Source organism: Hemitrygon akajei, unplaced genomic scaffold, assembly GCF_048418815.1.
Source record: "Hemitrygon akajei unplaced genomic scaffold, sHemAka1.3 Scf000033, whole genome shotgun sequence".
Taxonomy (NCBI): Eukaryota; Metazoa; Chordata; class Chondrichthyes; order Myliobatiformes; family Dasyatidae; genus Hemitrygon; species Hemitrygon akajei.
The window spans coordinates 12668546-12681095 of NW_027331919.1; the positions used below are offsets into that span (position 1 = coordinate 12668546).

The 12550-nt window shown below is 43.9% G+C and overlaps 1 protein-coding gene across 2 annotated transcripts in view; it reads right to left on the reverse strand.

Moving 5' to 3' along the window:
* The window catches only part of LOC140719919 (uncharacterized), a 40309-nt gene extending 33359 nt beyond the window's left edge, over window positions 1–6950 (reverse strand). For both annotated transcript variants that reach the window (XM_073034845.1, XM_073034844.1), the window contains exon 1: window positions 6902–6950. The gene's annotated coding sequence lies outside the window, so the exon portion shown is untranslated. The remainder of the gene's footprint in view (window positions 1–6901) is intronic.
* Window positions 6951–12550: the final 5600 nt, after the last annotated feature.

Genomic DNA, 12550 nt, shown 5'->3' on the forward strand with positions numbered 1-12550 from the left:
TTAGAGTTTGCCCGTGAGATGCAAATGTATTGTGAGAGTTGGTGGTCAATGGAAATTTTGATAGGCTGCAACAGCTGATGCTCATCGAGCAACTTAAAAGTTGACTCCCTGAAGGTATGAAGACGTACTTGGACGAGAAGGAGACAGAGACTCTGTCTGCGACTGCCAAGTTAACAGACAAGTATGCCTTAACCCACAAGTCAAAATTTGCCCCAATTAAGAGCTACCACAGGAATAATAGGGACGGTAGAGAAAGCACACCGGCTAAGGCAGAGAATAAGCTGGGAACTAGCGGAAAAGACAAGGAGGAGGAAAAGCAGTTTGGCAAAAGGTTCCCAACTTTACGTGTTACAATTGTGGGAAAGCGGGCCACATAGCATCTAAGTGCTTTGCTCAGAAGAAGGAGACCGGAAAAGGAAAGACGACAACTCCGAATGGTTGCGTTGAGCCGGTCAACAGACCGATGAGGAAGCCGAGGTTAGATAGAGCCCGAGAGGGGCGTGAGAGGTTTATTTGGGAGGGAATGTTATATGTGAAGGAGGGAGAATCCCCAGCTCCAGTGCGGATCTGGAAAGATGCTGGTGATGTGTATTCAGCAGTGAAGCTGACAAGCAAGCCTGTAAGTGCGGAGGACCCGCCCATAGATTACAAGATTTATCCCGCATGCGCAAAACTCGCTGCATGTCGAGAAAGGCGGCTGAGACAGGAACCACTTTAAATGAGTCTAGTGTTGATTTAGCAGAGACGTTTCTACCGACCCTGTACCAGGAGAGGTTAGAGGATGGTGAAGCGTTGAATCGTGGAGTTAAGGAAAGTAAGGGAGACGAAGCAGATTTAGTGTTGTCAAGGAACGGAATTTTGATCCTTGCCCATAAGGCACCCGTAGGTGAACATTTTGGAGTGAGGGAGGATGTTATGGAGGCACAGAACCATGATGGGAAACAGATGGGGCAGGTAGAAGGTCCAGGGTTGGACACTGGTGATTTATATCGATTGAAAGAGCTGTTTGCAGTTGAAGAATTTAAGTGTGTTCCCGATGATATAAGGGTAGTCCTAGATGAAAAGGATGCCACTAACTTGCGGGAGTCGCTGGATTAGCAGACGAGTTTGTTTTAACCCGCAATGTTGAGTTTACTCCGAAGGGGAGTTGCCCAGAGAGTAACTGGGAGGATCGGGGAACTTAAAATTTGAAAAGGGGACTGATATTGAAAGCCTAGAAGAGGCAGATGTCCCGTTTGCTTGTGTTCAGGATGGGAAGTATGTGGAGTCACAGGGTACTGAACCTTGAGTGGAGACACAGAAAAGGTCTGAGGTGTCTGATTTGGTTGAAAAGAAATGCAGTCCTTTAGGGTCAGATGGACTTGGTTCAGTAAAGAAAGGGTTAACCTTGGCACCGGTAGAATGTGATAATTCTCAGTCACTTCTGTTAAAAATTAGTGATGAGATGAAAGCTCGTGAGATGAATATTATTGAAGGAAAAGGGAAAAGTATTGTTCCTAGACTTTTGAATAAAGTAAATTTAAAGTTGGGTTTGGTTTCAGAACTGTTGACAAAAGGGAAGGGACCGGTAACTAAACAATGGTTTGTTAACAAGGTGCCTGCGAATCAACTACAGTTTGTTTTGAAATTTAAGGAAAAACAACTTGGTGATGTTGTTCAAGTATGTGATTTAGAGAGGCAGAACTTGAAGTGTTGTTTTAATCAAGAGGGATCACCTGCAGGTGTCAAACCGGAAACTAATAGAATTAAAGATCCTGAAGATAAAATTAAAAAGCTGCTGAAAATTAATGAGTGGTTTGGAAGTTCAGCAAATGAGCTTAGTCTGGAAAACATTAGTGATAAGCTAGCTCCTGTGAAAGGAGTCTGTGAAGGCCTATTCCACACTGGTGAGCAAGCTAACCACGTGAGAGTTAAGTGGAAAAGAGGCAAGGGTTGATCAAATGCCACTTTGAATAACAGGATCTGGTTTTGCGGGAATTTGACTTTTTGTTAGACGAAGCATGTGAAAGATAAAAACCACATGGAAGATTGACTATTTGAATATTGAGTTTAAAAGTAAAATAGAGATTAGTATTTGCACAACCTTCTGCAATGCACATCATTATAATCATACATGTATTAGTACACACTTTGTAATATACACCTAAGCTAAGAATACAACTCATTGGTCTTTTTTGGCTAGCATGAAGAATAAATATAGACGGTTATTTCGTTGGTGTCTGTTGTTACAAGATTTCGATATTAAAATACAACATGTAAAGGGGAGTGACAATGTAGTTGCTGATTGTTTATCAAGGTGTCAATTTGAAAGTATACCTCTATAATTCTTTTAGTTAAAATACCACTTCTGTATTATATTAGAATCTGCAGTGTGCTTTACTAGTTAATTTTCACCTTGGTGAAAATTCCTTGATGGAGGGGTGTGTTATTAGTGCTGAATAGACCTGATGGAAATGGGGTGCAGATTTAACCATTTCCTCCGCCCCCCTTGAGAACTATGAACTATTCCTATTGTTATGCTGCTAATGAGAGAGAGAGAGAGATGAAGCACAGAGGCATGGACATCTGCTACAGATAAGAGAGAGAGACATATTTGATTTATGTATTAGGGCTTCTTCCTGTATTGTTTACCTTTCAGTGCAAGGCCGTTACTTTGCACGTTAACATTCCTAAGGAGACAGCAGGAGTGGCATGATTTGATGGACATGGTCATTTTGAGTTGGTGGATGGCTGATACCCCGTCAGTGGGGATAAAAGACAGATGTGAGGAGACACCCCTCAGACACACCAGTGGACACTGACCGAGTGTTGTGCACCCACAGGAAGGTGGGGGTTTCGAGGACCGAATCAGGAGATTCACAGTGTGACGGTAAGGCCGGTGGAGACGTGTGTGTGTCCACTCATGCCAGAGTGACGAGTCCACCACAGAAGAACGGTGTGGCCGAGGTCATAACCGAATGAACACAACGGTATGAAGGAATAAGAAGACAACGGAAGGTTTGCCTGCTGTAGCTGTTCCATCTCGTTCGCTCTCTCTCGCTATCCAACAAATTACAGTATAACAAACGCAACTACCTCAGCACACATGAACTGCACTGAACTCTATATTCTATTATGATAGTTGATTTACCCCTAGACATTGCTTATCATTGTTGATTATTATTTCTACACTTCTATGTTTATTATCGCTAAACTGTTTTATATGTATATTTGCATTTTTGATCCTGTATTGTGTAGTTTACTAATAAACACCTTTATTTTTCTGTACCAACGGATTCCAACGGATTCTTATATTTCTGCTGGCCTGTAAACCCAGTTATGGGGTAAGTAACAAAGGGGAGCAATATCCTTGCTGGCAGGTTTGCTAGCATTGTTCAGGATGTTTAAACTAATTTGCAAGGGGGATGGGACCCGGAGGGATCGAGCAGTGACAGAAGTGCATGGAGTAATGCCAGATCAAACAAATAGAGAGGCTTTGAGGAAAGAGATGCAGAATAAAGGATGTAAAGGTAATAAGGAAGAAGGACTAACGTGTGTATGCTTCTATTCAAGAAGCATCAGGAACAAAGGTGATGAACTGAGAGCTTGGATACATTCATGAAATTATGATGTAGTGTCCATTAAAGAGACTTGGCTGGCACCAGGGCAGAAATGGTTTCTCAATATTCCTGGTTTTCAGTGCTTTAAAATTGATAGAGAGGGGGGAGAAAGGGGAAGAGGGGTGGCATTACTGGTTAGGGATACTATTACAGGTATAGAAAGTGTGGGTAATGTTACAGGATCCTTTTTTTAGTCAGTATGGGTGGAAGTCAGGAAAAGGAAGAGAGCAGTTACTCCATTGGGGGTATTCTATAGACCCCCTGGTAGCAGCAGAGATACCGAGGAGCAAATTGGGAGACAGATATTGGAAAGGTGCAAAAGTAACAGGGTTGTTATCATGGGTAACTTTAACTTCCCTAATATTGATTGGCACCTGACTAGTTCCAAGGGTTTAGATTGGGCAGAGTTTGTTAAGTGTATCCAGGACGGATTCCTGTCACAGAATGTTGACAAGCCGACCAGGGGGAATGTCATTCTACATCTTGTATTATGTAACGAACCGGGTCAGGTCACAGATCTCACAGGGGGTGAGCATCTGGGGGACAGTGATCACCGCTCCCTGGCCTTTAACATTATCATGGAAAAGGATCAGAGAGGATCAGAGAATCAGATAGGACAGGAACATTTTTATTTGGGGAAGGGCAATGTATGAGGCTATAAGGCTAGAACTTGCGGGTGTGAATTGGCTTGATGTTTTTGCAGTGAAATTTACAGTAGACATGTGGTAGATGTTTAAGGATCTCTTGCAGGATGGTAAGGATAAATTTGTCTCGGTGAGGAAGATAAAGAATTGTTGTGTGAAGGAACCATTGGTGAAAAGTGAGATGGAAAATCCAGTCAGGTGGAAGAAGGCAGCATACATGAAGTTTAGGAAGAAAGGATCAGATTGGTCTATTGAGGAATATAGGGAAGCAAGAAATGAGCTTAAGAAGGGGCTGAGGAGAGCAAGAAGGGGTCATGAGAAGGCCTTGGCGAGTAGGGTAAGGGAAAGCCCCAAGGCATTCTTTAATTATGTGAAGAACAAAAGGATGACAGGGGTGATGGTAGGACCGATTAGAGATAAAGCTGAGAAGATGTGCCTGGAGGCTGTGGAAGTGATCGAGCTCCTCAATGAATACTTCTCTGTGGTATGATAACGGTGATGACAATATGAGTGAGGTTAATGTTCTGGAGCATGTTGATATTAAGGGAGAGGAGGTGTTGGAGTTAAAATACATTAGGAAGGATTAGTCCCCGGGGACTGACGGGGTACGCCCCAGGCTGCTCCACGAGGCAAGGCAACGTATTGCTGAGCTTCCGGCTCGGATCTTTATGTCCCCGTTGTCCACGCGAATGGGACCGGAGGATTGTAGGAATGCGAATGTTGTCCACTTGTTCAAAAAAGTTAGTAGGGATAGTCCGGGTTATTATAGACCAGTGAGCCTTACCTTTGTGCTGGGAAAGCTGTTGGAAAAATTCTTAGAGATACGATCTGTAGGCTTTTAGGGAATCATGGTCTGATCAGGGACAGTCAGCATGGCTTTGTGAAGGGCAGATCGTGTCTAACAAGTGGATGTCATCTACAAGGATTTCAGTAAGGCATTTGACAAGGTTCCACACAGTGAGCTTATTCAGAAAGTCAGAAGGCATGGGATCCAGGGAAGTTTGGCCAGGTGGATTCAGAATTGGCTTGCCTGCAGAAGGCAGAGAGTCGCGGTGGAGGGAGTACATTCAGATTGGAGAGTTGTGACTAGTGGTGTCCCACGAGGATCTGTTCTGGGACCTCTACTTTTCGTGATTTTTATTAACGACCTGGATGTTGTGTTAGAATGGTGGGTCAGCAAGTTTGCAGACGACACAAAGGTTGGTGATGTTGTAGACAGTTCAGAGGACTCTCGAAGATTGCAGATAGACATTGATAGGATGCAGAAGTGGGCTGAGAAGTGGCAGATGGAGTTCAACCTGGAGAAGTGTGAGGTGGTACACTTTGGAAAGACAAACTCCAAGGCAGGGTACGGAGTAAATGGCAGGATACTTGGTAGTGTGGAGCAGGAGAGAGATCTGGGGGTACATGTCCACAGATCACTGAATGTTGCCTCACAGGTAGATAGGGTAGTTAAGAAAGCTTATGTGGTGTTAGCTTTCATACGTAGAGGGATAGTGTTGAAGAGTCGCGATGTAATGATGCAGCTTTATAAAACTTTAGTTACGGCACACCTGGAGTACTTTGTCCAGTTCTGGAGGGGGGAGAGGGCAGATAGTGGGAGAGAGAGCGGAGAGAGGGGGGAGAGAGGGGGAGAGAGTGGGGGTAGACATAGGGGAGAGAGAGGGTGGGGTAGAGAGAGGTGGTACAGAGAGGGTGGGGGAGAGAGGGGGAGGGGGAGGGGGGAAGAGAGTGAGGGAGACTGTCTCCAACTGCTTTCAGTTCCTCTCAGAACAGGAAGTATTTTGTCGACGTCTCTGTCAAAACGCCGCAGGATACTTTATTTCTCATCAAATGTCCCACTGATTTTATCAAACTACTACGGTTACGATCAAGTACATTGTTATTAAATAAAAATAAAACTGCAATGTAAACACCACCACGTGAACATAGGTCATTTCGAATTCTTCTCAATCACTCAAAAAAGCCAAGATCACAGAGGTTTCCTCACAGGACAACTCACACGGTGCAGATGTCTCTCTGCTTAACCTTCTTTTGATCTCCCACCTACCCACACACTTCTGACAGAAGGGAATCAACACTGCAGGCGGTGATGCACAACAAGTCTCAGCAACCGATTCTATAATGGAACCATCACAGCTTTACACCCCTCGCCGCCGCCCTCCTCCCCCGCTATAAACTGCAGTGTGAGTAGTTATCATAATTTCGCCCTCTCCCAGTAGCTACCTATCGAAATGTCGTAAAGGGTAGACAAATAGTATTGATCCCGCCTGCGATGGAATAAGCAAAGCGAATCCTCAGTTTCCTCGGTCGGGGATCGGTAAAACCCCGCGTGTGGACGGACCGGCCTCCTGCCGTTACAAGCAGTATCCCGGGGACAGTTCCGAGATGCGGGAAGCTCGCACCTCCAGAGCCTTTGCTGATGAATCGGAGCTGGGTTGAAAGTGCGGCGTTTCCGATAACACCTCCAACTACACCGGTTTACCGCGGGACATGCACAGGAAGCCGATTCACTCAATTAGCTAAAGGGATTTATTTTTTTTGTTCAAAAGCGATTCCCTACATTTCAATGGTTGAACAACCGAATAAGTTTTCAGTCTCATTTAAGTTGCTAACTGCCTTTGTGATGTTTATATTTCAGTATATAGAGCTTCTTACCTTGTACCGCGGCTCCAGGTTCTGTTACCACCCTGTCCCAGTGAGGCTGTGTTACTGTTTCTGTAAGTAATGGACACACCTTGGTTAATGTTCAGTCAGCTCCTGGTGATAATCATTAACTAAACCCGCAGCTTTATCAGCGACTCTCTCCGTGTTCTGTTCCTTAGTACAGGGTACGTTCTGTCTCCAAGAAACATCACCATGGAGATGAAATGTGATCTCAGTGATTTTGAGAGTGGAATGTTTTTTGCTGCAAGAGGGTGCAGTTTTATAGACAATAGACAATAGCTGCAGGAGTAGGCCGTTTATAGAACCCCTTATACTTAAACTGTGGCCTTTGGTGCTGGACTCCCACAACATCAGGAACATGTTTCCTGCCTCTAGAGTGTCCAAACCCTTAATAATCATGTGTTTCAATCAGATCCCCTCTCCTCCATCTAAATTCCAGTGTATAAAAGCCCAGCCGGCTCCAATCTTTCAACATGTGACAGTCCCGCCATGCCCGGGAATCAACCTCGTGAACCTGTGCTGCACTCCCTCAATGCCAAGAATGTACTTCCTCAAACTTGGAGACCAGAACTGAACACAATACTCCAGGTGTGGTCTCACCAGGGCCTTGTGCAAATGCGGAAGGACATCTTTGATCCTATACTCAACTCCCCTTGTTATGAAGGCCAACATGCCATTAGCTTTCTTCATTGCCTGCTTTACCTACATGTTTACTTTCTGTGACTGATGAACAAGGACACCTAGATCTCGTTGTACTTCCCCTTTTCCTAACTTGCCACCATTCGGATAGTAATTTTCCTTCCTGGTCTTGCCACCAAAGTGGATAACCTCGCATTTATCAAAATTAAACTGCATCTGCCATGAATCTGCCCACTCACCCAACCTGTCCAAGTCACCCTGCTTTCTCATAACATCATCTTCATATTTCACACTGCCACACAGCTTTGTGTCATCTGCAAATCTGCTAATGTTACTCTTAATCCCTTAATCTAAATCATATATATATATATATATATATATATATATATATATATATATATATTGTAAATAGCTGCAGTCCCAGCACCGAGCCTTACGGTACCGCACTAGTCACTGCCTGCCATTCTGTAAAGGAGCCGTTAATCCTACTCTTTGCTTCCTGTCTGCAAACCAATATTCTATCCATGTTAGTACCCTACTCCGAATACCATGTGAAATTATTTTGCCGACTGATCTCCTGTGTGGGACCTTATCAAAGGTTTTCTGAAAGTCCAGGTACACTAAATCCACTGGCTCTCCCTTGTCCATTTTCGTAGTAACATCCTCAAAAAATTCCAGAAGATCAGTCAAGCATTATTTCCCCTTCGTGAATCCATGCTGACGCGGACCCATCCTGATACTGCTATCCAAATGTGCCGCCATTTCATATTTTATGATTGACTCCAGCATCTTCCTCACCACTGATATCAGGCTAACTGGTCTATAATTCCTTGTTTTCCCTCTCCCTTCTTTTATAAATAGTGGGATAACATTAGCTATCCTCCAATCCTCAGGAACTGATCCTGAAACTCTGGAACATTGGAAAATGATTACCTATGCGTCCGCGATTTCTAGAGCCACCTCCTTAAGAAACCTGGGATGCAGATCATCAGGCCCTGGGGATTTATCGGCCTTTAGTCCCATCAGTCTACCCAACACCATTTTCTGCCTAATGTGAATTACCTTCAGTTCCTCCGTTACGCTAGGTCCTCTGGCCACTATTACATCTGGGAGATTGTCTGTTTGTACCATAGTGAAGACAGATCGAAAGTACCTGTTCAACTCGTCTGCAATTTCCTTGTTCACCATAATAAATTCACCCGTTTCAGCCTTCAAGGGCCCAACTTTGGTCTTATCTATATTTTCCCCCTCTTCACATACCTAAAGAAGCTTTTACTATCCTTCTTTATATCCTTATCTAGCTTACCGTCGTACATCATCTTTTCTCTCCGTATTGCCTTTTTAGTAATCTTCTGTTGCTCTTTAAAAGTTTCCCAATCCTGTGGCTTCCTGCTCATCTTTGCTGTGTTATGTCTGCGATGTCTCCGAGGTTCTTACAATACTTACGGTCAGAACCGACCATTCCCCAAAAACGGTCTTGACGCTTTCTTGCCTGTCGGAAAGGGAACCTCAGCAATAGCCTCAACCTTGGCCTGCACAGGTGCCAGTTGGCCCTGGCCTACTACATAGACAAGATACGTGACAGTGGCACGGCCAAATGCACTTTCAGCAAGGTTTACATTGATATTCGCCTTGGACAGTTTCAAACTGTGTCTCTACTGCAGAGATATGCTCCTCCCAGGTGTCATTCCATTCAATCAAGTCATCAATATAAGCCCCAGTATTATCTAAACGTTGAATCACTGAATTCATCATCCTTTGGAACGTCCCTGAAGCATTGTTTTCATCCCAAACGGTAAAACGTAATACTCATACAATCCAGATGGTGTCACAAATGCAGATATTTCTTTAGTCATTTCTGTTAAAGGAACACACCAGTAACCTGTCGCAGGTCAATCTTTCTAAGGCATTTAGCCTTCCCCACTCTGTCAATACAGTCATCCACTCTAAGGATGGGATAAGCATCTGTCTTAGTTACTGAATCAACTTTCCTGTGATCAGTACAGAATCCCATACTCCCATCCAACGAAGGGACAATCACGCACGGTGAGGCCCAATCTGATGTGGATGGCGTAATTATGCCGGCTGTTAGCATGTATTAAATTTATTTTTTCAATCCTTTTTTTTGGTCTTGGTTCATTCTGTAAGGGTGTTGCTTAATGGGATCAGCTGAATCTACAATTACGTCATGCATCACAGCCTTAGAATGTCAGGGAATTAATCTTTATAGTTGTTAATTAAGCTCTTCAGTTGTTTTTGTTGCTTTGACTGCAAATGCTTAATCTTTCCACCAAGATTTTTCCAAAAAATATATTCGCTGAGTCTTGTGAAAACTACAGGGAATTCTTAAAAGTGATCTGGTATTCCAGTAATAAACTTGACTGGTCAAAGAACACCGAGGCTGTCTACAAGAAGGGTCAGAGCCGTCTCTATTTCCTGAGGAGACTGAAGTCCTTTAACATCTGCCGGACGATGCTGGGGATGTTCTACGAGTCTGTGGTGGCCAGTGCTATCGTGTTTGCTGTTGTGTGCTGGGGCAGCAGGCTGAGGGTATCAGACACAAATAGAATCAACAAACTCATTCGTAAGGCCAGTGATGTTGTAGGGGTGGAACTGGACTCTCTGACGGTGGTGTCTGAAAAGAGGATGCTGTCCAAGTTGCATGCCATCTTGGACAATGTCTCCCATCCACTTCATAACGCACTGGTTAGGCACAGGAGTAAGTTCAGCCAGAGACTCATTCCACCGAGATCGAACACAGAGCGGCATAGGAAGTCATTCCTGCCTGTGGCCATCAAATTTTACAACTCCTCCCTCGGAGTGTCAGGCACCCTGAGCCGATGGGCTGGCCCTGGACTTATTTCCACTTGGCATAATTTACTTATTATTATTCAATTATTCATGGTTTTATATTGCTATATTTCTACACAATTCGTGGTTGGTGCAACCGTAACGAACCCCAATTTCCCTCGGGATCAATAAAGTTTGTCTGTCTGTCTGTCTGTCCGTCCGTAAAGAGCTGGAGGTGAAAGTGGACGAGCTCCAGAAAATTCGCAAGTCTGAAGTGGTGATGGACAGAATATATAGAGAGGGAATTACACCCAGGGCGCAGGGCACAGGAGACCGTGTGACAGTCATGAATGAGAAAAGGATGAAGGGGCCAGGACAGAGTTCCCATGTAGCCATCTCTTCAAAATTTTGGTTAGCGTCACTGAGTTTCGGGGCGGGATAATCATCTAAAAATGTCCCGTCACAGTGTTCGACTCTCATGCACATAGTATGCCTCTGTGAATCAGAAGGGAAGTGGGCGTTGAGGGGTGTCCTTGAATGTTTTGTGGTGGGGGCGGCAGAATGAATGTCACGCTGCGGTGATAGGATATTCGTTAGTGGTGCGGGCAGGAGGTCATGTCGGCGACAACGTTAGGGGTATCTCAGATCGAGTCCTCACCATTCTTAACTGTGTGTGTGAACAGCTGGAAATGGTTGGCCATTGAGTTACCTATGATATGGGTACTTTGACTGACGAAGTACTGCCCTGCCAGTTCCGGGAGTTAAGAGCGAAGTTAAAAGGCAGGACCTTCCTGCATTTGCTACCCGTGCACCGGGCATATGAGGCCGGACGCAGGAAGACTGTTGAGATTAATGGTTTGCTAAGGAGATGCTTTTATATCCCATTTCTCTGGAAATGGATGCTAGCGTTGCATTTGCCTTCCCCACCTTTCTGCAAATATTCCTGAAGGGAATCTTCCCAAAAGGCTCTGCACCTCTGCTTGTTTCAGTGTTCTCTCCTTTGTTAAAATAGGCTAGCCCTATACAGAGATTATACAGTTTATTCAATGACGAACGAGTTGTTTTTTTTTCATACGGGTTCTCGGAAAATGGATTGGAACATGCATTTGGCTCCCTCACCACTGAATCAATCTGCAGATTTTCCTGTGTCTATGCAGCTCTGATTTTTCAATTCAAATGTTCTGGCCATTTACGAAATAGTCCACGCCTTTATTCCCTCTGCCAAAGAGTAAGACTGGGCACTTTCCTACATTATATTCCTTCAGAATTCCTTGCCTCTACTCCTGTCTGTCTAGGTCCTTCTGCAAGCACCCTGCTTCCTCAACTCTACCTGCCCTTCCATCTACCTTTGCATGCGTCTCAAATCCTACTATAAAGTAACCAAATCCTCCTTTCAATCATTGACGTACAACGCGATAAGAAGCGGTCCCGGCACCGATTGCTTCGGAAGTCCACTGTTCACCGCCATCCAATCAGTAAAGGACAACTCCGGAAGGCTACAATATTAAACACCAACAGGATAGTCTGAAAGTTCTGAGCGAATGAGAAATGAGCGTAGTTGGCTGTGCCCGGACATGAGGTTTCACCAGCTACTGAGAAGCAGAAAAGGAACAACAACTTATTGCCAATACCGTTGTCAAGTTGCAGCAAATTATATGACTACCGGGCAGTAATTACAGATGGGTCAATCCATAATAACCATCTGGATATAGTAACAGAGGACAGAGAAAGAACAACAACAACTTATTCTATAGATAAAGCCATTATAAGCATACAAAACATACCGAAATCAATGCTTTAAAGCACCAAAATATGCTGAATTAACCGTTACATAGTGTTCATATTCTATAACTTCACAGTAAGGTCTGGGTCAAGTTTGACCCGCCAAGAATCCCCTCATAACAAATGACTGTACCAAATCTGAACCACAGTTATTTTTAGAATGTAGAAATAGCCAAACTGGCATTAATAAATGCGCGATAAATCATTAATTAATGTTGCAGAGAGCAGGCAAAATGTATTTTAAGAGATAAAAATCGTTTATGTAGATAAAACATCTACTATCACACAATGTCATGCCCTATTTTACCAAAGACATGAAAACATAACGGACATAATGATTTAATTATATTTGTTGAAACTGAAAATGGCAAGAACATTCTGAAACTGTGCGGTTTATTATATAACCATTTATAACCCTTACAGCCATCA